The following is a 26,434-nucleotide window of genomic DNA, read 5'->3' as shown; positions in this document are numbered from 1 at the left end:
GCCTGCTCAGTCACTCGCTTCAGTCATAGCCAGCTCTTTGTGACCCTATGGACTGTAGCCCACCAGGCTCTGTCCATGGGATTTCCCAGGAAAGAATACTGCAGTGGGTTGCCATGCCCTCCTCCAGGGGATCTTCCCAACACAGGGATCAAAACTGCATCTCCTGCATCTCAGACAGATTCTTTACCCACTGAGCCACCTGGGAAGCCTGGATGAAAGAGAAGGGAAAGCTAAAGCAGAGAACAGAACTAGTCTGGTTTCCTGAATGATTACATGGAAGGCCACCTGCCAAACATAGACATCAGGCTGTTACATGAGCGCAAAATAAACATTATATTGTATGAAGCTGTGGCAGTTTGGGAGATTGTCTGTTATAGTAGCTAAGTAAGCAATAGTTACCCAGCTCCAAAATGAATACCTTGGTACTGACAAGGGAACTATCTAGAACTCCATCTGAGCCAATTACTATTTAACTGGTCATATCCAATCTGTGGGTGCTTAGAATTGTACCCAGCTGCCTAGCTAAGGTTCCTATCTATGTAACAAACCTACCCACTCTTCTAGACCTCACACACATGGGAAGGGAGAAAAGATGTGTTTGCAGTCAGCTTCAGCCCCTTGAAATTTCATTGTCTGGTCCTCAAGTCCAATCAAAGAAACACTGCCATAACAGTTTTCTAATGGATTTTGATAAGGCACAATTTAACTGATAAAAGTCATAGGGAATCTTACTGTGGTATCAAATGGCAGGAGACGTACTTTAGCAGCTAAGTGAGAGAAAGAAACATGGACAGGAAGTCCAAATTAATTACCAAGCACCGCTGAGTTTCACTATCTGCTATCAAACTATCCACTGACTATCATCACTATCCACTGACTTCAATGAAAAGGCATTATCTGAATTTCTGGATTACAGTTGAGCCCCAAATAACAATTGTGTTGTACAACTAATAAAGTCTGCTGCAGAGAATGGTGGGCCTCAAGTGTCTCCTAGACAGAAGGCAGCTGTCAATTCCACTCTATCCAGGAGTTCCACTATTCAGCAGCTCACACATAGGAATGCCAAGACAGTCCATTTGAAGAAAATTTGGGCTACTGTGTTATTATGCCTGATATGATGGGACCAGCAAAATCGACCCTTGCCACTCTAGTGATATAAGACCTTTTTTGGTGATTAATACACAACTAAGAGGGAGTTTTCTACCACAAACAACTTCAAAGGGCATCTGTATGAAAAATGAGGCAAAAGACCTTTAATTCAGAACATATAGAAGATACAAAGGTAAATGACAGTTAATTAGGTTAATAATTTTGGGAAATTTGCTGTGTTCATCTTTTAATTTTATTGTATATTGATAAAGATTAAAGCCCATTATGCTGTTGGCTTTATATCAGTTTGGAGACATGATAAAACATCTGTCATTTCTGATAGCAAATTTATAGAACATTAAGCCATATTTACCTAACTGAAATAGGCACTGGTTCTTATTGTACCTCTTAAATACTGTCTATTACTTTTGTTCTAAGTGCCAGGTCACCAAAGTATAGCTGAATTGTTTTTAGATGCTGGTGAATCACTGTGGAAGATCAAATCCTGCATCATTAGAATAGCAATAGGGAAAGGTTGCTAGCAGAATTGAGACAATGCCAATACATATTGTCTCTCTGTATTTCTCTTCTATTTCTCCCCTCTCCCATCATCCCTCTTTTTCTCTATTTCTCCCTTGCCAATCAAGGATCGAATCTGTGCCTGTTGCAATGGAAGTGCATAGTCTTTTCATAGTCTTAAACAGAGGACTGCCAGGAAAGTCCCCTCCCCCTTCTTTCAGGAAGGTACATAATAAATGAAATTTTTACAGAAGAAAGTGGTAATTCTGCTGGAGATAGTAAAGTCATAAAGTCCATGTTACTCCTACTTCTAAGTAAGCCACAAATAATCAACTCAAAGTGTATGTAATTATAAGTTATCCACTCAGTTAAGTCATGAGAACTGTGTATGCCCCAATGAAAATGAAAAGTTACTTAATTACTGTGGGACATCTATAGCACAAAACACATTCACCTGGAATATTGAGGCAATAAGGGATGTTTGGTCACTTTGAGGAACACATATACTATCTCAATTGTCTAGCTCAATCTATACATAAGAAATACAGCCCTAAATGATGCTTGCACAGGATGTGATTTCTACCATGGTATTGGTTGACCTGGCTCAATTCACCTGTTGTCTGAACTGAAGGCTCTGAACTTTATCAAGTTAAATGAAAGAACTTTAGTGATGTTTGACCTATTTGTTACCTCAAGCTACATAAACTTACCCTTTTCACCAACAACCTTTTCTACTATTTATTATCTCCAAGTATTGATGAAGTTCTATATTCTAAAATGTTAATAATTAAACAAGCCTAGTAGATAGGAAAGGAAGAAGAGAAAAAAAGAAGTTAATTATAATGTTGTGAACATCTCTGTGACAAATACTGGGGAGTAGCTTCACACACATGATTGTATTTAATCTTTACAGTACAGAAGGAACTATACTTTAGTTTTACAGATGAAGAAACTGAGATTTCAGGAGGGTAAATAATCTGCCCCCAAATAAACAATTCATGGGCTTCCCTGGTGGCTCAGAAACAACTAATGAGAAAGGGCTGGAATTCTAATTCTGTCTGTTTCTTTCTAAAGTCCTTGTCCATACAACTCCATCCTCCCGTCTCTCACTTTCTCTGTGTCACCTACTTTCCTTGTTGATTAAGTTGTAGACTTACACTTGTTAGCGTAAGGTCAAGGGAAATAGATCTGACTACATTCTTACAAAGCATAGTGAAATCTAGCCCAGTGCAAATCGCTGCAATTCACAATACAGTAACAAAAACTTATACATAAAATCATCATCATGATGTCAAGTTTTCCACTTAGCCCATCTGTCAAGCTGAATACGTCTCAGAAAATAAAGACAACAACAACTCTTGGGAAAGAATTCTCCAAATATTGAGTGGTGTATTATAAATCAAAGAAATAAGACATAACAAAAAGGAAAACAACTTTAAGATATTTTTGGTGCTTTCTAAAGGTTTCTAAATGTTGCTTAGATATAGGATGACTACTTTCATTGGTGAAAAGTCTAGTTAGAAGATCACCTACCTGGGATCTTTGTGAAACAAGAAGGAAAAATATCAGAATCAAATTGACCTAAACTGTAGCTTTCAGTTCTAAGTAATCAGTAGGCTGTTCAGACTTCAAGATGTAGGTCAGGAATTGGCAAACTTTTCCATGAAGTGTCAGATAATAAATACTTTAGTCTTTGCAGGTCACATGATCTCTGCTGTAACTGCTTAGCTCTGACATTATTGCATACGAATATAAAATACAAAAATCAGAGTGGATGTGCTCCAATATATGTATATGTGTGTGTAAATATACATATACATATATATATATTTACAAAATATATGTAGTGGGACAGATTTTGCCCATAGGTTGTAATTTGCCAACCTCTAGCTTAGGCTATTCTTTCTGCCTAGGGTAGGAGGGAAAGAGGTTTGCCTAAGTCAGTGTTTGTCACAATAAGCTCTTGATGGGGAGAGAAGGAAACAGAAGGTAGGAGGAAGACCATGGCAATGTAGCGATGCTAAAGCCAGCAGCAAAGTGGATCTGTCACAGAAGCTGGAGGGGACTCTGTAGGTATGGCCTGGACTGGAGAAAGAAGGAAGTGACCCATTAGTTTCAGGAATTCGTTCTCATTAGCAAAATTAAAGGCTGAAGTAGAGCAAAGGGTCTGAGAACAATATCTTCAAAATGAAGTCTTTTGAAGTTACTATATGTAAAGTAAATTAACCTACTGACACTCTTGTTAAATCCAGCCTGAGGGAGTCTCACCTCACAAGAGTGATCCTGAGTCAAAAGAAAATTGTTTTCTTTCCTTCCGAGATCCCTTTAGAAACCAGCAAACAAAAATTATTTTTGTTTATCTCTATTTAAGCTCATATTAAATCAATTTTGCCATTTTTGTTATTTTTAACTTCTTCATTGAACTCTATCCTTCTCGTCAGACTTTTTTTCATGATGAACTGTTTTTAGGTAACATAGTTTGGAGGGCTAAAATAAAAACTAGATGAAAATGCTTGGCAAGGGTGTATTAATAGAAAGTATTATCTCCTTTTTTTTCTTTTGACTGATTAAATATAGGAAGAACTAGTGGAACATTTTTACTCCACACTCTACAGATCTGAGCTCCAGCTCTAAGGGCCTGCTTTAGCAATGAGTATCTTGATGACAAAGGGGGTCACAGAACTTGCCCTTCTGCAGTCACTGGAAATTGAGTTACCACCATGAGATTGGCAAACAGACTGACTGCAGGTTTTATATGAGAAAAACACTACCTGGGTTGTAATTGAGTGTGGATTTCATCAGAGGTGGAAACTGTCCTGCTGATAAGTTTTTATCTTTGGCAACTACTTTGCTCCAGTTTCTTTCTAGCACAAAGCCGGACACCAAAAAGACATTCAGTGTGGGCATTCCAGTTGTTTCATTGCCAGGAAGCATCCTTTGAGCTGAGACTTAGGACCACTCAGGAAGATAATACACTGAAATGCTGAAAGAAGGTGTTAGAGCAGTTATCTTTTGGGAGCAGGAGAAATTTGTTCCTTCGAGCATAGTTCTAGTCATTTAGCAGAAAGAAATGTCAGGCCATTTTTAACCACATTTTGTCATAGACAGCTGTGACACTTTATGCAGTAGTTCCTTTTATTTTTTTCACTCCTTTAACACCAGCAATAAAGAAAGTTTACTTTTTCCTTTTTTATAAGCTCACAATACATGATGCACAGTCATAGAAATTATTCCCAGAGGTGGCATGGTCTTGCATTTATCTTTTTTAATCACTCATTGGAGGATACCATGTTTCCTATTAGCAGTAGTGAACTTGATGTTATTATGCGTAATTTCTTCCAGATGAGCAGTATAGCACTTAACTTTCTGGTTCAAAATACTGATTTATGCTTAAAACAAGCCCAGCTTCTACAGAGTGATTTCCCAGAGCAGAGAATTCAAGTCTGATTAAACACAAGATTTCCCCATCAATGTTTTCTCTGTGACCAAATCATTCCTTAAGAGGTAGACAGGTATCAAACCTGGAAACAATTTTTAGGTGTGGGGTAGACACTAATAGAGAGAGTAGCTTACTGATGCATGACAACATTCATGAGCAAACTAAAAATAATTTATAGAATAGTTAACTTTTTAAAAATGCTGCATTGCAGGGCTTTGTGCTCACTCTGCTTCATTGCACTCTCATAATCCTTATTGAGGTTTTCCTCCTATGTAAAACACAGAAATAGAAATTTAAAAGAAACGTTGGAATTAACTGCTGCAATTTACCAAGTGCCTACTTTGTGCCAATGTGTTAAACATATCACATAGTATTACAGATAATGAAATCCCTTATCCAAAAACCTTATAGCCCTGTGTATCCCTGAATTCAGAATTGTTTAGATATTAAAAGATAATAAAGGGGAAAAGGGAATTCCCTGGCTATCCAGTGGTTAAGACTCCAAGCTTTCACTGCTGAGGGCCTGTTTGATTCCTGTGGCATGCCTCCCCCCTGCAAAAGGAAAAGAGAGAGAGAGATAATAAGGTACATGTATCCCATGTTTTGCAACCAAGTGAGAGCTGGTATAACATTTTGGAGGCAAATAAAATATTTGCAGTGAAACACAAGAGTCATCCTATTAAGCGGGACTAAAAACACACCCACTAAAAAAAGTAATCATCAATATGCTTGTCATATTGCAAAATACTTTTTTCAAGGTTTCTGGATTTTGTACATTCACACATTGGTTTTGTGTGAATTAGTTATTGTAGATGTTTAGACAAGTTTTTTAAAGAGAGATTAAATAATCTGCTCAAAGTTACTATAGCTAGAAATCAGCTAGACTGAGATTCAAACCCACAACTGTCTGCCTCCAAAGTCTACGTTCTAGCAGATGAAGAGAATAAGACCAGTCAAACATCCTGGGGGATGATCTTAAAGCAGGGCAAAATAGAGGTGCAGTAGAGGGAGGAAAATGTTAGGGAATAAAAAGGATAGTAGGTTGAGTAAAGAAAGAGGAAACCATAACATGAGCCATCCAAAGTTAGCAGAGAGATGATGAAGTGCCATCAGAACGAGAAAGGTGAGGGACTTCCCTGGCGGTCCAGTGGTTAGGACTTCGCCTTCCAATGCACGTGTAGGTTCATATCGCATGCCTTGGGGCCATAAAACCAAAACATAAAACAGAAGCAATATCATAACAAATGCAATAAAGACATAGAAAAAAAAGAAAGAACAAGAAAGGTGACAGACTGAGTGAGAAGAGGAAAACAATGTGCTGAGTCTCCATGAGCTTGTATGAAAAAGGTGAGGCTGAGTGGGTTCTGTACAGATGGGAAAGTGAGGCTGTGTAGATGACAAGAATCTGCTCATTGTATCATAACTGTCTCCAATTGCCATAGCTTCTGGATATTTAGCAAACGATATTTAAATGATGCCTGAAAAAGTGAAAGTGAAGGTGTTAGTTGCTTAGTCATGTCTGACTCTCTGTGACCCATTGGCTGTAGCCCGCCAGGCTCCTCTGTCCATGGGATTCTCCAGGCAAGAATACTGGAGTGGGTTGCCATTCCCTCCTCCAGGGGATCTTCCAAACCAGGGATTGAACCCAGGTCTCCTGCATTGCAGGCAGACTCTTTACCATCTGAGCTACCAGGGAAGCCCACCGTGTGGCAAGCACTAGGGATAAAGTGATGGAGATCATGGGCATGCATCTGCATTCCTGGTCCCAAAACTTATTAGCTGTGCAACCTTAGCAAAGTTGCTTAACCACTCTGCACTATAATCAGTTCAACTGTAAAGTGAGGATAATTATATCTACCTCATAAATAGTAAATATTAAGAATTAAATGTTTAAGGACAGGAAAAGAACTTAGCAGAGTGCCTGGCGCAAAGCAAGTGACATAACCTTAGCCAATATTATTACATGAATTTTATCCTTTGTGACAACTGGTTACTCCAATCAAAGAAGAACTCCTACATTCTGGGAGTATCTGCAAACAGCAAACCAGAGGACAAAGCACCAACTTCTGGTCAAATATAATTGCTGTCCAATAAGCAACCCTGGTGAGTTTGCTCTATTTTCAGCTCCAGCTCTACTTGTTGTGTTATCTTGAGTGAGTCATTTAATAGCATCTGCTTCCCCTTCTGTGAATTGACTTCTGCTCTTTAACTCAAGGGTGTTACAGGCAGTTCAGGGATAAATGAAGGAGAAATCATTGTTCCAGCTAGTACACTGCTTTAAAACATTTCTTTATAGAAAACTCTCTTGAAGTTGAAGACTAGGAAAGACACACTCTGAAAGCAAGCAAGCTTCCCTTGCATGTTCATACCTGCATGAGTAGAACCTGTATGAGCAACCACCATGTAAGTAAAAGGAAATGTAAGTAAAAGGAACCTGAACAAATATCGCTTTGCTGTCTGACAGTAATTTTCCCATTCAAAAGTATGGTGCTCATACAGCTATCATTTTCTCTCAAGTCAGAAAATTGAGAATTGCTAAAAGAACTGATCTATTTCAGCTGCTTTTACAGTATAAATGGATAATCCAAAGGATGGTCATTTGTTCCTGGCAGGTATCATTAATAAAATGTCTTGTGGGCAGTTACTTTCATTGAAAACCATGTGTGGTTCTCTGCCTACCTGCCTACCTATACAATGCGGTTCTGCAAAAGAAAAGAGTCAGGATCCGACGACTTGGGTGCACAACTGGGAAAGCTGCTGCTGGGTGATAATTAACTGAAAGTACAGTGCTTTGTTATATTTGCTATAAATAAAATGTGGAGAATCCGTGTTTAAACTGCAAGTGGAAAACCACCATCTTTATTACAAGAAATACATCTGGAAAAGCTTGGATCTTATAAATATAGCACCTTATTCTCTATGGGATACATTTCCTAAAATTTAAGGGCAGTAGCCAAGGGGCACAAAACATTATCTTTTGTCTGGAATGAAAAACTAAAATCAGGAGACAGCAGCTTATAGAATAGACCTAACTCGTCTCCCCCAGATACAGATACACTCAATCTGGATTTTCTCATCTTCCAATCATTCTTCAGTTACACTCAACCACTTACAGACCCCCAGCCCTGCTGCGAAGTCTCTTCAGTCTGTACTTCTTATTTCCTCTCCCATGCCCTCTTCTAATCTTCTGGTTAACGCATACTCCATGGTTCACATTGTCAATCTGAGAGAGTCCCCGACCTAAGTCTCATTTAAGTGCCTCACCTTTGTGCTCACTTGGCACATGTCCCTTAGATTGATGAAGGTTTCTCTCCTTCTCTGCCTCTTCCTCTTGACAACAAGCAAATTGGAGACAGAGGCTCTGTAATACTCATAATTGAATCCTCAAAACCCAGCAGCATAGTGCTAGTCATGTAACTGCTGCAACTGTTCGGTCACGTCTGATTCTGCAACCCTATGGCCTGTGGCCCACCAGATTCCTCTGTCCATGGGATTTCCCAGGGAAGAATACTGGAGCAGGTTGCCATTTCCTCCTCCAAGGGATCTTCTGGACCCAGGAATCGAACCTACGTCTCCTGCACCTCCTGCATTGGCAGGTGGATTCTTTACCACTAAGGCACCTGGGGAAACCCAGTCATGTAACAGACACTTGGAAAACATCTATGGAATGGTGACTGATGGAATGAATGAGGCTACGTGGATGAATTTAATCAAGGGATTACTGATTTTTTTTCTAGTTCACTGTACCATTGCCTAGATCAACATCACAATACAAACTTATCACATATAGCTCATAAACAGGCTTCTGGGTTTGTAGCCATCTGGAGCTGGCAGCTCTAGATCATCAAGAGGTTCCAATTCTAGTTCAGAGTGTAAGTGAAATTATGGTGATAACCTCTGTCACAGAAAAAATAAATATATCTTGGCAACCCATTAGTAGTTTTGCTGATGAGAATGAGCAGAGTGAAGAGGGGAAATCTCATTAAACTTGAAAGTATTTTTAGTCAGAGAACATTGGCATTAGATTGTCAGAAAATCAAATGGAAGGAAATTGTGATGAACAGTAAATATGTTAGTGAAAATGGTCAAGTGGAATCATAATTCAAAGAATTGCCTACTATTTCTACCAAATCACAGTCTGGTTGCCCAGCAACTGCCTCATACAAGAGCTTCACAGACTGATGACATATTAGATCCCAACCTCAATAGTGGACTGACAAGACACACCATTAAGTCCTACAGTCTGACTTGCATTAGCTTTATCACCTTATTACATTGTGAATGAGTCTTATTTTTCACCGACACAAAAGATGAAGTCTATCAAAAGAGCACACAAATATCTTGGATGCTTTGAGATACCTTGAATGTCTTTAGGATAGCTGAATTCATTATACATACAGATTCAATTATCTGTGCTGTCCCAGACTCTTTCCACTGCACTAGTTATATGCTAGTGATGAAAGGTGATATCCAGGCTAGTCCTTGTAGAAAAAGGCGTGCTGTCTATGCCAGTTTTGAGTCTCATCTTCCTTCTCATCTCTCACTTTACTGCCCACTCTCAAAAGAAGGAAAAACAGCAAACTGTAAAGTTAAGGTTAACATTTTTTGTTAATCAATAGGAGAAAAGAACTGTAATAGAAAAGATACAAAAGGATATCAATGAATCCACATACAAAATGAATAAATAAATAAAATAAAATTAACATCTATTAAGGATTATTATACCATTCTTATATGTTATAAATGTCAAACATTCTAATATGCATTTGGGTTAATACACTGATTATTCATATGAATTACTTTTATGATACATACTATTAATAGCATTCTCATTTTTTAGGTGAGGAAACCAAAGCACAGAAAGTTTAAATAACTTGATACAGGTCAAATATCAAGAAAGTATCAGGACCTGGATTCAAACCAGGCTGCCTGACTTCCAAGACTACACTCTCAAAGACTGCAAGTATTGTCTTTCGAGAATAAATGAAAGAGACTAAGTGTAGAAGAAAATGCTTGTGTCTCTAGTAATCAAAGAACTACAAATCAAACCAAACAAACAGCAAGCTGTTATTTACCAATTCAACTATGATTTTAAACAATGATATTCAGTGCAGACAGTGTTTGTATAGCATTTAATGTGAGGAATCGCTACTTAACTCCCAACTTTTTGTTTAATTGTACCACAGTGAAATGACAAAAATTTGGAGGTGTAAGAGTGATTTTCCACATTAATCACTATATACATACTTTCAGTGAATCATAGGCATCTCTGTAATTATTTTCTTTCATCCTATGTTGTCTGCTCTAATTCTATTTCTTGAAATGTAACTTGATGTCTATTTAATCTACTAAAAAATGGGCTTGTAAAAATATTCAGTGTAAACAAGGATAAAGTAAAACTGAAACTTTTAAATATTCACCGTAGACACTGTAGACTTTTAAATATTCTAAAAGCAAAACAGACTTTTAGAAACCACTGATGGGAACACTGATTAGCATATACTTTCCAGGTGAACCTAGGCATCATGCAGGAGGATTACAAAGCTTGTGTCCTTGACCTAATAAAAGAAATCTATTCTAAAGAAATAACCAGAATTTTAGGGAATCACAGACATTAAAGAATATTTGCTAAAGCATCATTTAGAGCTGTAAATAATTGAAAATAATCTAATGTCCAAAATTGTGAGGCTATTAATGAATATCTAAAATCAGAGCATAGAAAAATTCAGTGTAACATAAAGTGAAATCAGCAGAATATAGTTATGTTTATTGAATGACCCCTATATCATATATTCAAACACAGAGACACGTGTGTGTATGAACACAAAAACACATATAGAACTACTTTCCAAAGAGAGAAAGAAGGGAAGGGAGAAAAAGAAGCCCTCTGAAATATGTAAATAACTTTCAGTATTTATTTTTAGATAATAAAATAATAGCTTATCTTTTATTTCTAACTATTTCTAAAATTTTTCACAAGGCTTTATGCTTCTTAATGTAAAGGTATTACAGGAGCCTGGCAGGCTACAGTTCATGGGGTTGCAAAGAGTCAGACACAACTTTCACATGCACATGTATCAAAAATAATGAAACTCTTTACTATCTGCTAATAAGTCTCTTTGAACCTAAATTAGATGACCAGAAAACTAATCTAGTCATGAATTGTGCTCAATCACTAATGTTATACAGTGGCTCATATATTGTATATGTTTACCACTCATATATGTTTACCACTCCAATTTAACATTTTAATTTAAATAAGTATCTTTAGTGCCTTAAAGCAGATGTGATAGTATGAAAATTTCAGTTTTAAAAAATATCCTTAGATCAACACTGTGTTTTGTAGTGTACAAAGTCCTTTCTCAGAGAATACAGAACTAGTTTGATCCTAAAGCAACTTTTGAGTAGGCAAATTCTAATATAAAAACAGAAGAACAGGAACAGACTTCACCATTAGATTCCTAGGGCAGCATGATGCCTGATCTCTCACCTTCTCCTTACCCAGCACCGAACTAAGCAGATGCAAAGTTCTACCTGGCCAGGATCACATGGTTGCTCAGCAGTAGGATCAAGGCCCAGATCAGGACCAAGATCCTTTGATCCTTAATCTGGTACACTTTCCACTAACTCATCAGAATAATCATGTGGTCATTTTGTGAGGAACACAGCTGGAAGAGGATTTCCATTTTTCTGAGCTCCCAGGCTCATGTAGAAAACCAGCATGGAGCATATAGACTTTTGAGTGGACTAAGCCTGAGATTAATTCATAACCAAGTGTTTGCTACATGATTTTTGCAAGTCACTGAACTTTTCTTGGTCTTTTAATCTGTAAAACAAGAATAATGATGCCCAAATCTGTAAGGCTGTTATAAAGATGAAATAAGACAAGGTATGTAATATGTGCATGGTGTCACATGAACCTTGAGTACAACACCTACTGCCTTCTCCTGCCACCCACCTCCTCACTGCCTCGCCCCACTGAGGCACATGGGCACAGCCTTGGTTCAAGCCTGCCCATCTTCCTTCCTGATTCAAGAAAACATGGAGTTAAGCACCATCCTACAAAGAAGTAGTATAGAACACAATGGATTTCAAACTTTAAAAAGCCCACTTTCCCTAAATACTTTCTTATAACTCAGTACATTTGCTAAAAAGAGTGTTCAAGCTAGTATAGGCCATCAAATCTCTTCTGATGCTAAACATAAGAAGCTACTTGGATAATGCAGCATTCAGTCATATGTTCAGCTTAGAAAACGTTAACTGAGTAAAATGCAATTTTGACTACAGGTGACCAGGGACTTCTGAAATCTTTCATTTTTGCTATTTTCTTTTTAAACATGGAAAATTTGGATTGAAGATAGGCAATGGGAAATGCACATACATTTTATCTTGTGACTCAGAGGGCTTTTTACTAAGCCTAAAAGCTTTTGGCTAAAGTGCAAAAACACTAGAGACTCATTTTGAATAGCAAGAGAAATTGAAAGGATTTCAACTCATCAACAGTTCCAATGGCTGGCAGGAGGTACCATTTTTTAATTGATTTTTCAAAAACATTTAAGTCATCAAGCATGTAGATTTTAACCTTTCCAATTGAGTATTAGCAAACCTTCTTAAGGAAAGAGACTTTTGAAAAATCCTGTTATCTAGACTCTTTGGAAGTGGGGAGTCTGGGGACACTGATGGTAATCCTAATGGAATGAAGGTTCCCAAATGAATTTTAGATATAAGGCCAAATTCTTAATCACTTACATGAATATAGCAGAGAATACAAGGAAAGGCCTCATTAGAATAGCTCCTGCCACAAAAACTCTTGCCAGCAAGTTTTAAAATCAGGCTTTTTTGGTTTTCTCTTCTTTGCCTACATCTGCTAACCTTGCAGTAGGAATGCTTGAACAAAATGTCCATTAATTACAAGGAGAGCCCAGAGAGTGATCCATATATCTAAGGAATCAATCTTGTAACAGTCAGACTGCCAGTAAATCAGGTACCTGGAGGCCTTGATTGGGTGAAGCCCTTTGGTGCTCCCATCATCGTTCATTCAAAGTAAAAAGATTTTAAATTATAAGATGAAATGCAGTGAAGTCCAACAAAATTCTCATTTTATCCTTCATGATTATTTTCCCTCTCACTGGAGATATCTAATATTCAATTATGAACAGATATTTTTGCTCATTCATTTTGAGGTTACAATTGTTTTACTGTTCCATGAGCATGAACTTTCCCTACCAGTTAGATCATCAAGCACTGAATAAGATAATTATTTTTTCAAAAATCCTGTAGTACTAAGCCATTTGAGTTTTAGAGGAAAAAAATTATAAACAATTAGTTATTGTTTTACTTGCTTTTCTATGATTTTTGTTCACATCTCATTTGGAGCATTGAAAAATACTGCTGTAAAATCACAATAAACATTTTATATAAAAACACAAAAAATATAAAATACAAAAGTATAGATTTTATGATGTAGCAGAATTCCCTGTGTATATGTCTATGTTCCCTGAAGGCTCAGAAATTGTTTCTTTCCTCCTTGTAGCTTCTTGCCTACAACAGTGCTTGGCACACAGCAGGCACTTAATCAATGTCTGATAAATGACACTGAGGTAGGAGGTAGATGGGCTCCCCCGCCCACTGGGTAAAGCAATGGGAAATTCACTCCCTGTGGATTGAAACACCAAGATAAGAATAGCAGGATAATTAAGAGAGGAGGCTGGGCCCTTCCCAGATCACATAATTCTCAATCTCAAAGTCAGGAGACCTCCCCAACCACACATGTGCAGAAAGGCTTCTAGGCAGTCAAAGGGAAATGATGCTAAGGAATGCTCTACCCATAGGCCTCTTCAGTGGAATCCACCTTGGCTAAGAGATGCATGAGCACATACGGGAGGATCCTTAGATATACCAAATACGGACTCTGAACCAGGCAAATCAAAATGACTGGCCAAAGGGAAACCAGAAGAAATGCCCCATAAAAGTAATGCAAACTGCCATGGGGGCAGGATTCAGGGACTCTCCCTCTGAGTCTGCCTGTGTATCTATCCACATGTACTGTACTCTTTTTCCTTTTAATAAATACTTGCTTCACTACTTTCCATCTTTGCAGGAACTCTTTTCTGCAAAGCTGAAGGTCAGGGTCCTCGTCACTGACCACTTATTGGCTAGGATTTGGTGCTCTCACCACCACGACCTGGCCTCAGTTTCTGGCTGGGAACCCAAGCTCCACTCTAAGCCATTGCAGGCTGAGGCCACCCAAGATCAACATGACAGATTCTGATTTACTCCTGTTGGTATTGTTGGTCATGTCTCTCATAAAATGAGAAGGGAAGTTTTAAGAAGTACCATGATTATCCAAGGTCAATCAGTGCCAGAGACAGAAGCAAATCTTAGATGATCTTTCTGCTGTACTGAGAGAGTGACCTTTCCACAACAGTATCCTGTTTCCAAGTAATCTCCTGTTTTAACTTCATAGTGACAGAGTTAAATACCCACAGTGGTTGCAAACAATGTAACAAGTCTCATAGATGTGTCTGTGTTGGAGATAGCTGTAAAAGAGCTGCTTCCTGTAAAGTTAGCTGCCCAGCCAGATGAGTTACACTCACTCATGAATATAAACATTTGCTTGTCTAATCAAATATTGCTAATTCCCCAGACAAAATAATCACTCTTTTGGGTTCTTAGGAGAAAATTCTCTCCCCTTCTCACTTCTGGTCACTCAACAGTTTCCTCAAATCTTGTGCTCTTCAATGAATCTAAGGATTTGAGGGGGAGGAAGGTGCAAAGGGAACCGGAATTTCTTGCAGGCTACTCCTATTTCCTACAACTCATATCTCCCCCAAAGTAGTAAAGAGCACAGAGTCATAAATGGGGGTAACAAAATGCCAGGGAGATGACACAAGAATGCAGGAAAAAATAAAATTTATATTTCAAAACATTATCTAGACAAATATATATGAAGTATGTTTACAAATCAGGAAAAAATATAATACTAAAGCAAGAACATGAATAGAAAGATTACAAAGTAAGAAATAATATATGTCCCATCTCTATTTTTAAAATGATCAACTTTACTAGTGATTGAATATAAATATGAAGATATAACCATAGATTATCATACTAAGTGAAGTAAGTCAGAAAAAAACAAATACCATATGGTATCACTTATATGTGAAATCTGAACTATGACACAGATGAACTTATCTATGAAACAGAAACAGACTCACAGACATAGAAAACAGATATGGTTGCCAAGAGGTGGCAAGGTGGGGGAGAGATGGACTGAGAGTTTGGGGTTAATAGATGCAAACTATTGCATAGAACATGGATAAACAATAAGGTCCTACTGTATGGCATAGGGAACTACTTCAATATCCTAAGATAAACAATAATGGGAAAGGATATAAAAAATAATCTATATATATATATGTATAACTGAGTCACTTTGCTATATAGCAGAAATTAACACAACACTTTAAGTCAACTATACTTCAATAAAACAACAAATTGAAACTTAAAAAAAAACTCTTACACTTGTAAAAATTTAAAAGTTTGATAATGACCTGTATCACAGAGAGTAAAAAGGGCAAACTTATTAGCAGACTTCTCAAGGAAATATTAAAAATATGCATTTCTTTTGACCCAGAAATTTCATTTCTATGACTCTGTCCATCAAAAATAATCATGCAAATTGACAAGGATGGTTGTATGAAGATGTTCATTAAAACAACCTCAATACCCAATAATAGGAAATTGGTTTTCAGTATGGACCAGACATTGCAATAACATCTTATGCAACTGTCAGACATGATGCTAGGTTAAAACAGAGGTTGATAAAATAGTATTGAATTCTACTCTGTAGTTCTAAGTCTGAAGCACTATATAATCAGAACGGTGGCTATTTCTTAAAACACCTTTCAGAAATTTTCTTTTTTCATTTTTAAACTTGGTCATATTTCTTGTGATTTTTGAATATGTATTCCTTTTATAATTAGACACACATTAAGCCTTATGGTCATTGCTAGAAATATAGGAAGGAAAGACAGGACGGAAGGAGGGAGGAGAGGTATCTGGAGTGACATCCCCTAACTCAAAGATTTGTCAGCAAAGAGTGCTAAAGGGGAAAACATAAATAAGATCAGAATAAAAGACAAAATCCTCTAGAGAACTTTGCCCTTTAATTACCCTGAAGTTCATCTCTATGGCTAAGTTCTATTGGCCAGATGGTAAAATATTGTATTATATCACATCCACCTGAGATATCCTCTTATCATTCACCTGATTTTCTTCTTCAGTGGTTCCTCCAGGAGCCCAATCTCAGCTCCCTTTATGAATTTTTTTAAGTTCATAATTCATAGAATTGCATATTATTTCTGTCCATATCATCTGCTCAGGATTTATAATTCTCTTACCTGTCAAAATGCATATATCTTGATATCTGTTAAATACCAACTGATGCTAATGAGCTAATATACTAACTATGACTCAAAAGAAATCTTTTCTCACAAACACTTTCTTATAAGGGTACATGTTAGGTTCTTGAGAAAAATAAATAGCAAGCATGGTTCTTATACTCAAGTTTGGGAGACTATAAATAAGAACACCTAATTAACACCAGAGTTTTAAAAACTAACAGTATGAGCTACATCACAGACCAATATGTGTTTTAAGACATCAGTGGTGTCAGATGAGTTGGAGATTTGGAAATCTTAAGACCTGAGTTTGAGACCCATACCTGCCACTTCCTTTATCACTTGAGGTTTCTTAATTCCTCTGGGTCACAGTTTCTTTTTTATGTTAGATACTATAATAGTAATAGTTTGTTCACAGGATTTAAAGAGATCACATATTTGCATATTTGTAAACATTGCATTCATGGATGAACAACCGTTGATGATGCCTTTCAAACTCATGTATATTATTACACTCTATGTGATGGTCTGCCTGGTTCACCTCCATGTTAGGCCAACTCTATTCACTTCTCCCTGCCTTATAGAGATGACCTACATTAAAATCAAGTAGGAACGAGGCATCTGAGTCTTAGAAGCAGCCACACTTCTATAGCTGAACTATCACATCTAGTTAGATACCATTACTGGGTCCTAGACCCTGGGAGATAACTAGTCACTTCTTTGAGCAATAAAAAATATTGGACTAAATATATATTTCTGTTGAGTTATATGGATAAAGCAAACAGCAAACAATATGTGAACCTTATTTTTTAAATATTCCCTTTAACCTGTGGTCCTCTGTGCCAAGAATTTTTCAGAAGTTGCAGAGAAGGTAAAAAAGCATAATCCCTAATTTATTTCTGCTTCAATCTAAGTGAATAATTTTCAGACTGAAAGAAAGAATTTGCAGTTATTTTAAGGGCTTTGGTCCTATCTTCTACTTTCCCACTTAATTTAACTTTGGCTTCAAAAAGACTCTGAAATCCCAAACATAAAATACTAGAAGAAGCTCCAATTCCTTTGAAAATGGCGAATCTCTCAAATAGTGGTTGTGATATTACATCCAATGTTCTCATGCTTCCATTTTTACTGAGGTATAATTGACAAATAAAAATTGTGCATATTTAGGATGCACATGTGATGATTTTATATAAGAAGTATACACTATGAAATGATTACCATAATCAAGCTAATTAATACCTCCATCATCTCCCAGTTGTGAGTTTGTGTATATGTAGTGAGAGCATTTAAGATCTATTGTCTTGGCTAATCAAGTGTATAATAGAATATTGTTAACTATAATCACCATGCTGGACTTTAGATTCCCAGAATTTATTCATTTTATAATTCAAAGTTTATACCCTTGAATTTGAGGGAACAGGAGAATGGGGGCATTGTTACATAGGTTCTTGCATTAGAGACTGGCAAATCATACTTTAAAGAGAAAAAAGATTAAATGCTGTAAATTATGGATTTTATAAGCATGTAATTGAACCAATAGCAGAATTCTGAAACTGCTTATGTAGTAAGTGATTTATGAGCCTTTAGCATATAATCTTATGATCACTGGCTTACTAAAATTAAGTCTCATTGTGAATGTGGAAGAGCTTGTAGACTTATTTTACCTGTAAGTCTGTTAGAATGAGCAACAATGTATTGTATTCAACACTTGCTGATTTCCAAGGCACTTTCACTGAATTTCTTGAAATCTCATAACAGCTCCATAGGCTAGAAATGAGATTGTGTTCCAATTTCAAACAGGAGGAAGCAGACAAAAAGTGGCGAAGGGTTACAAGGGAGCAAAGCTAGTGACTGGGAGAGCCAGAATGTTGACTTGAACTTGTGATTGCTGATCCAATGCCCATTATGATTGTAGTTACTCTCCAGTGGCCAAATTTATAGATGTGAAGGTATTAGGAGGAATATTTACTTTGCAGTTTTTTGAGCTATTTGACAATGGAGTAATTTGTTTTATAAACAGAGTCACTTTAAGTTCAATAATCAAACTAATAGTGAAGTGGCTGAGAAATAGGACAAATAATTCTTGTAATGGTAACCACTCAAGTCTCTGCATCTCTAAATTCTAAATTAGAAATTTCTGTAATGCTTCAATCAATCAAGCAGACCAGATTTTTCCTGGACATGTGCTGCAGACTAAAAATTGCTTAATTTTCAAACCATTGTTAAATGAATTGGCACTAGAATGACTCCAACCTAAGTAATCACTGACAGTTTCTATTTAAGTGTTAAATCTTTGTTTTCTGGGTTAATTGCTTCTTTTTCTGGTTTTCATCATATTGGAAGTCATAATTTTGAAGACTGGCCATTACATTTCTGCATACTTTATGCAACTAGTCATGATGCAAAGATAGGTTGTGATTTACTTAAAATATCTTTGCCTATTTGACCCTTATATCACCTCATAATTAAACACATTTTTTATTTAAACCTATTTTCTTACTTTATATGACCCTCTTTTCTAAATGCAAATAAGAAGCAGGTACTTAAAAAATCTCCAATATTTTAGAATCTTGTTGGAAATAAAAAAGCAGGTTGAAGTCCCTTCAATGTTATTTTTAAACCCAGTCTTGTATCTCCATTACTACCACAGTACTCCTGACATGCATGTGTGCATGTGAATGTGCTTGTGCCTGCATGTTATATACATATGCACACACATGCGTGTACACAGAGTTACACAGTTCCATTCAAAATAATTTGAAAATTTCACCAGGCACACATTTAAGGTCATACAGGATTTAGGTCTGGCATTTAAATTAGGCTAAATCACAAAACAACCATCAGCAAAAAATCAGAATTAGCTCTCACACCTACAGTCCTGTGAATTTTCTTCACTTCCCTACTCCGTCTTTTTTCCCCACCTGCTTTTTAACCTCACCCAATACCAATAAAAACTGGCTCTGAATGTTCTTGGCTTCATTTCCCATGTGATAAAAAGCCCACTTGTCTGAGTTCCAGTGCTTCCCAAGATATTGTTTATCCTCCAGCCTTTCCACATCTAGCCACTCTGTTGCCACCAAAATTCACTTTCCCAGTCCCCCCATGTCACAGCCTGCACTTGGTTTGTCCAGTTTGAAGGAGACCTACTTCCTTAAAGATGGAGTAGACATATTTTTTCCTAGTCCTCCAACTACGTACAGCTAAAATGATTGGCCTTATATGCAAAACAAATATAACAAGACTGAGTGGTAAGATACAGAGAGCAAACTGGCTAGGAGTTTAAGGAGTGACATATTTTTAAGTTACCTTGGGATTTCTTTTTTGACTCCTATATCCCAGACTAGATGCTGGAGAGGCCAGTAATCAGGAGATGCCAGTGAGAACAGACACAAAAGCCCCAAGGAAATGAGAGTTCTGATCCTCTCTAGTCAAAGGACCAGGAAAGGAAGAGTTTTCCAAGATATAAAACCTTTAGCCAATAAGTGTTCTAGCCCAGTCGAAACACTATAGGAAAGCAACAACAACAAACAGTAGATCTCCCATCAGAAACCAGGGAGGTCAGAAGTGGCATAGGATTCTACAAATGTTGAAAGAAAAGAACTGTCAATCCAAAATTCCATAACCAGCAAAAATATCCTTCATAAATGAAATTTAAAATATCAAAATATTCTCAGATGAATTGAAACTAAGGGAGTTTGTCACCAGCAGATTTATCCTAAAAAGAATAACTAAGAAAATTATCTAAACAGAAAGAAACAATAAGAATAAGGAATTGTAGAACATCAGGAAAGAGGAAAGAATAATGAATAGAACAAAAATATAGGAAATAATGATAGACTTTCTTCTCTTGAATTTTCTAAATTATGTTTGATGTTTGAAGCAGAATGATATCACTATGAAGTAGTTTTCAATATATGTATAAGAAATATTTAAGACAATTATTTTATAACTGTGAAGAAAAAATGGATGTAAAGGGGAGCAAGATTTTTAAACATCATTCAAACAGGTAGACTATGATAAGTTATGTATGTGTAACTTAATACCTAGTTGTTATTTAGTCACTAAGTAATGTCCAGCTCTTTGCAACACCATGGCCTGTACCCTGCCAGGCTTCTCTGTCCATGGGATTTTCCAGGCAAGAACATTGGAGTGAGTTGCCATTTCCTTCTCCAGGGAATCTTGCCAACCCAGGAATCAAATCCACATTCTCCTGCATTGGCAGATTTTTTACCAATGAGCCACAGGGAAGCCTAAATTAATACCTAGATCACTACTAAAAAAGTTACACAAAGGCATACACTCAAAAACACTTCAAATAAATGGTAATCTAAATATGTTCAAATAAAACACAGAGAAGAGGAGAAAGAGAATAGAAATATAAAAAGGAGAGAGCCCACAAAAATGGCATTTCTAAAACATCAATAATTACATTAAAAGTAGTCTAAATATATCAATTAAAAAATAGAAATTGGCAGTTGGTTAAAGAGAACAAATGAAAACATGGCTTAACTATATGCTGTCTATAAGAAACTCATCTTAAATAAATATAAAGATATACATAGGTTAAAATTTTAAAATATGGAAAGATATACCATGCAAACATTAACAAAAAAAGTATGGATAGTTATATTAATATCAGACAAAAGGAAAAAAATTTATCAGAGACAGAGAGGTAAATTATATAATGATAAGAGGGTAAATTCACCAAGAAGACATAATAATCCTAAGTTTGTATCACCAGACAAGAGACATTAAAAACATGTAAAGTAAAAATGATAGAATTGAAAGAAAAAAGAAAGAAATCAATAGTTTTAGTTGGAGACTTCAACATCTTTCTGTCATAGTGATGGAAAAACTAGACAAAATCACAAGTGTAGAAAAACTCAATATAATATCATCAACCTATAGGATCTAATCAATATTTATAGAATGCTCCATGCAACAACAGCAGATTATATAGGAACACCATGAAAAAATATGAAACACTGTGAGAATTACCAAAAGGAAACACAGAGACACAAAGTAAGCAAGTGCTGTTGGAATGCGCCAAAAGATTTGCTCAGTGAAGGATTGCCACAAACCTTTCATTTGCAAAAAAATGCAGTATCTGTTCAGTTCAGTTCAGTTGCTCAGTTGTGTCCGACTCTTTGTGACCCCATGGACTGCAGCACGCCAGGCCTACCTGTCCATCACCAACTCTTGGAGTTTACTCAAACTCATGTCCATTGAGTCAGTGATGCCATCCAACCATCTTAGCTTCTGTCATCCCCTTCTCCTCCTGCCCTCAGTCTTTCTCAGCATCAAGGTCTTTTCCAATAGGTCAGTTCTTCCCATCAGGTGACCAAAGTACTAGAGTTTCAGCTTCGGCATCAGTCCTTCCAATGAATATTCAGGACTGATTTCCTTTAGGATGGATTGGTTGGATCTCCTTGCTGTCCAAGGGATTCTCAGGAGTTTTCTCCAACACCACAGCTCAAAGGCATCAATTCTTCAGTGCTCAGCTTTCTTTATAGTACAAAACTCACATCCATACATGACTACTGGAAAAACCATAGCTTTGACCAGATAGACCTTTATTGGCAAAGTAATGTCCCTGCTTTTTAATATGCTGTCTAAGTTGGTCATAACTTTTCTTTCGAGGAGTAAGCATCTTTTAATTTCATGGCTGCAGTCACCATCTGCAGTGATTTTGGAGCCCCCCAAAATAAAGTCTGTCACAGTTTCCACTGTTTCCCCATCTATTTGCCATAAGCAAAAAAAGCCTCAAAACAATATTCTAAGCTTCCAACTTAAGAAATTAGAAAAAAGAACAAAATATACCAAATAAAGAGAAAGGAATGAAATAATGAGAACAGAAGTAAATACAAACAGAAATAGAAAAACAATAGAGAAAACAAATGGCGGAGAGAGAAGAGAGTCCATTGGACAACCAGGAGTTAAACCAGGCAATCCTAAAGGAAAATCAACCCTGAATATTCATTGGAAGGACTGATACTGAAGCTGAAGCTCCAATACTTTGGGCACCTGATTCGAAGAGCCAACTCGTTGGAAAAGACTCTAATGCTGGAAAAGACTGAGGGCAAGAGGAAAAGGGGGTAACATGGAGATAGATGCAGAGTATTATATATCCTACATGAAGATAGATGCACAGTATTGAGATATAGTAAGTAGAATTTTTATACATAAAAATATTTAAAATAATCAAATGGGGTTTAGAATAGGAAAGCAAGACTGATTCAATACTTGAAAATCAGTCAATATAATCATTCAAGAGGATGAGATGGTTGGATGGCATCACTGACTCAATGGATAGGATTTTGAGCAAACTCAGGGAGATAGTGAAGGACAAGGAAGCCTGGTGTGCTGCAGTTTATTCGGTTGCATAAAGTCAAACACAACTTAGTGACTGATCAACCACAACGAGGCAGAGGGACGCTGGTTCTTTGAAAAGAAAAACAAAATTGATAAGTCCCAGTAATAGTGGCAAAGGAAAATAAAAAGAGTAAAGAAGCAAACTATTAGTTTCAGGAATGAAACAGGCTATATCACTACAGACTCTATAGACATCAAAAGGATAATAAACAAATACCATGAATAACTCTACACAGATAAATTTGACAATTAGATGAAACATACCAATTTCTCAAAGAGTATAAACTGTTCACAACTGTGAAACTGGTATAAAATATATAACACTAAAAATATATTACACAGATCATCTGAATTTGTAATTTAAAATTCCTCTAAAAAAGAAATCTCCAGAGCCAGATGGTTTGGCTGAAGAATCTGATCACATGTTTAAAGAGCAATTAACACATATTCTATGAATTTTTTCCAGAAAATTAGATAAAGGGGGACACTTTCTAACTTGCTCCATGAAATAGGCATTCCTCTGGCATTAAACAAGACAAAGAACAACAAAAAAGAAAACTACAGAGTTATATCCTACATGGCGATAGATGCACAGTATTGAGATATAACAAATAGAATTCAGTTATATTTGGCTACCTGATGCGAAGAGCTGACTCATTTGAAAAGACCCTGATGCTGGGAAAGATGGAGGACAGGAGAAGAAGGGGACAGAGGATGAGATGGTTGGATGGCATCACCAACGCAATGGACTTGAGTTTGGGTGGACTCCGGGAGTTGGTGATGGACAGGGAGGCCTGGCGTGCAGCCGTTCATGGGGTCGCAAAGAGTCGGACACGACTGAGTGACTGAACTGAACTGATACATAAAAATATTTAAAATAATCAAATGGGGTTTAGAATAAGAATGCAAGGCTTATTCAATATTTGAAAATCAGTCAATATAATCCATCACATCAACAAGCTAAAGAATTAAAATCACATGATCACATTGATAAAGTATTTGGTAAAACTGAGGACCTAGTCATGATAAAAACTATAAAACCTCTCAGAAATCCAAGAATAGCAGGGAATAAGCTCAACTTGATAAATAACAGAAAAAGCTTCAGGTTATTATCTTTGCTTCTTCTGATAGACCTGCTATAGACTACAGGGTCTAGTGATCCCCTCCTTAGACTTCAGCTGCCAGTCACAAGTCCAGGGTTGTCACCTGTACTTCTGCATGTATAAATTAGAAGTTTGATAAATTTGCTAGAATGGCTTATAGATCCCAAAGAAACATTTTACTTACTACATCACTGGTTCACTATAAAGGGATGTAACTTCAGAAGAGCCAGATGGAAGAGTTACATAGGGGAAAGGTGCACAGCTTCCATGCTCCCTCCCAGTGTACAACTTCTCCTACTCTCCACATGTTCACCAACCTGGAAGCTCTCCAGAGCCTGTCCTCCAGTTTTTTGTGGAAGCTTCACTACATTGTCATGATTGATTAAATCATTGGCTATTGGTTATTGATTCAACCTCCAGTCCCTCTCCCCTCCCAGGAGACTGGTGGCAGAATCTCTTTTAAGGATGAAATGCTTAAAAAGCTGATTGGGTGGAAGAATTGGTGAATTGGCTAGCCTCATTGGGAAGAGGAGCTCTGGATCTAGCAGTGTTGTTGGATATAGTTCCTGTATCTCCCAAGTTAGTACCTTTGTTCTCAGTTTGGTCAGTTTCTTCAAAGATATATCTCAGTATTTTGCCCCGATATTAGAAGGTTGGCTGGTAGTATTGTGGGAGTCAAATGAGGTCTAGGTTTTGGGACAGAGTAGTTCACCCCTTGGGCTTCCCAGATGGTGTTAGTGGTAAAGAACCTGCTTGCCAATGCAGGAGACCCAAGAGACGCAGGTTCGATCCCTGGGTCAGGAAGATCCCCTGACAGAGGGTGTGGAAACCTAGTCCAGTATTTTTTTTTTTAAGTCCAGTATTTTTGCCTGGAGAATCCAGGCCTGTTCAGAGGAGCCTGGTAGGCTACAGTCCATAGTGTCTCAAAGAGTCAGACGTAACTGAAGCGACTTAGAACACACACACAGTTCACCTTTCAGTATGGTTTTCGTTTAATCCCCCTGTTTTCATATGATGTCTTACCTATCCCTCCACCCCTAGTTGTACCTGCTATTCACAACAACATAGTATGTAGAATTTCCACAGAGTGAACACCATCCCCTCTCCCTAACCAATGGAGACGGGGAGGCTAACTGCCCCGGAGAAGAGGGAGAACTTTTAGAAAAGTCTCTTTTAAGTTTTAAATTAAAATTTCCCCTGGTGAGATGATTGATTCGGGAACTAAATCCAAAATTAAGCTCTCCGCTCTGCTATTGGCAGCCAGGTACACAGTGGGAAAGGCAGGGCAACTCTGGGGTCAAGGCCATGCTGGCAGAGCTTGGGCCTCTGACCCCCACTGGATCGGAAGTCCCACACAAGCCCTGCACCTCTAGCTGGAGACAGAGGTGTCACAGCGTGAGGCAACAAGAACTGCAGAGCCACTGACTAGGGGTAGGGAGAGGACCCCACACCTTCAGCCACGGAGCGCCTCTGGGACCCCCTCCTGTAGCCACTCTAGGGAGTGGGGAGGTGGTGGTCCTTCCAGAGGGAGAACTTTTAAGGAAATGGATAGACTACTAGAACTATATCACCTACTAAGACTAAATCATGATTAGATAGACAATCTTAACAGACCAATAGCAATCAAGAGTTCGAATCAGTAACCAAACATCGCCCAACGAAGAAAAGTCTATGAACAAATGGTTTCATGGTGAATTCTACCAAACATTTAAAGAATTAATGTCAATCCTTCTCAAGCTCTTTCAAAAGTTGAAGAAAAGAAAATGATTCCAAACTCATTTTACAAGGTCACCATTACCCTGAAAGCAAAGCCAGAAAAAGACAGACCAAGGAAAGCAAACTGCAGGTCACAATCCTTGATGAACAGACACAAAAGTCCTCAAAAAAGATTAGCAAACTGAATTCAATGACATATTAGCATGATCATAAGAAAACATGCACTTTACATTAGGATTTGGAAATCACCAACCCTGCTTCCAGTTTTTTAAGTTTATAAAGCCAAGCAAACTATTAATTCTACTTCTTGAATATATTAACTGGAGAATTTTTAAATGTTCTTTGTAGGCAGGTTACAGTAGAGAATACTCAACAGATGCTGAGACATAAATTAGAAAAATAAAAAGATCCAGACCTTTTAATAGAGTTAGAAGACATTTTACAGCTTTTCACAGATGAGGCCCAGAGTTCTGACTCACTGTACAGCTGGTTATTGGCTGAGCTGAAGATAAAGCTTGTGCTTCTTAGTTCTTTTCTAGACTTCTTTCGATTCTGCCACTTTGAGTCTACAAAAATAAAGTAACAAAAGATCATTTAGCAAATTGAATCTAACAGCACATTAAAAAGATCATACACTGTAATCAAGTGGGATTTATCCAAGAGATTCAAATTATCTACAATATATGAAAATCAATCATATGTAGTGTATGTGATAATGTAATGTAATGTATGTACACTACATTAACAAACTAAAGAATAAGAACCATATGATCATCTCAATAGATACAGAAAAA

At 37.2% G+C, this 26,434-nt stretch overlaps 1 long non-coding RNA gene across 1 annotated transcript in view; it reads right to left on the bottom strand.

The window, feature by feature from the left end:
* Positions 1 to 26,137, bottom strand: part of LOC122446164 — a 171,957-nt gene extending 145,820 nt beyond the window's left edge. Inside the window, exon 1 of the long non-coding RNA XR_006270798.1 lies at positions 26,056 to 26,137. This is a non-coding gene — a long non-coding RNA (uncharacterized LOC122446164). The remainder of the gene's footprint in view (positions 1 to 26,055) is intronic.
* Positions 26,138 to 26,434: the final 297 nt, after the last annotated feature.

This window comes from Cervus canadensis, chromosome 8 (assembly GCF_019320065.1).
Source record: "Cervus canadensis isolate Bull #8, Minnesota chromosome 8, ASM1932006v1, whole genome shotgun sequence".
In the NCBI taxonomy this organism is placed as follows: domain Eukaryota; kingdom Metazoa; phylum Chordata; class Mammalia; order Artiodactyla; family Cervidae; genus Cervus; species Cervus canadensis.
This window is presented reverse-complemented; position numbering and strand designations above follow the sequence as displayed.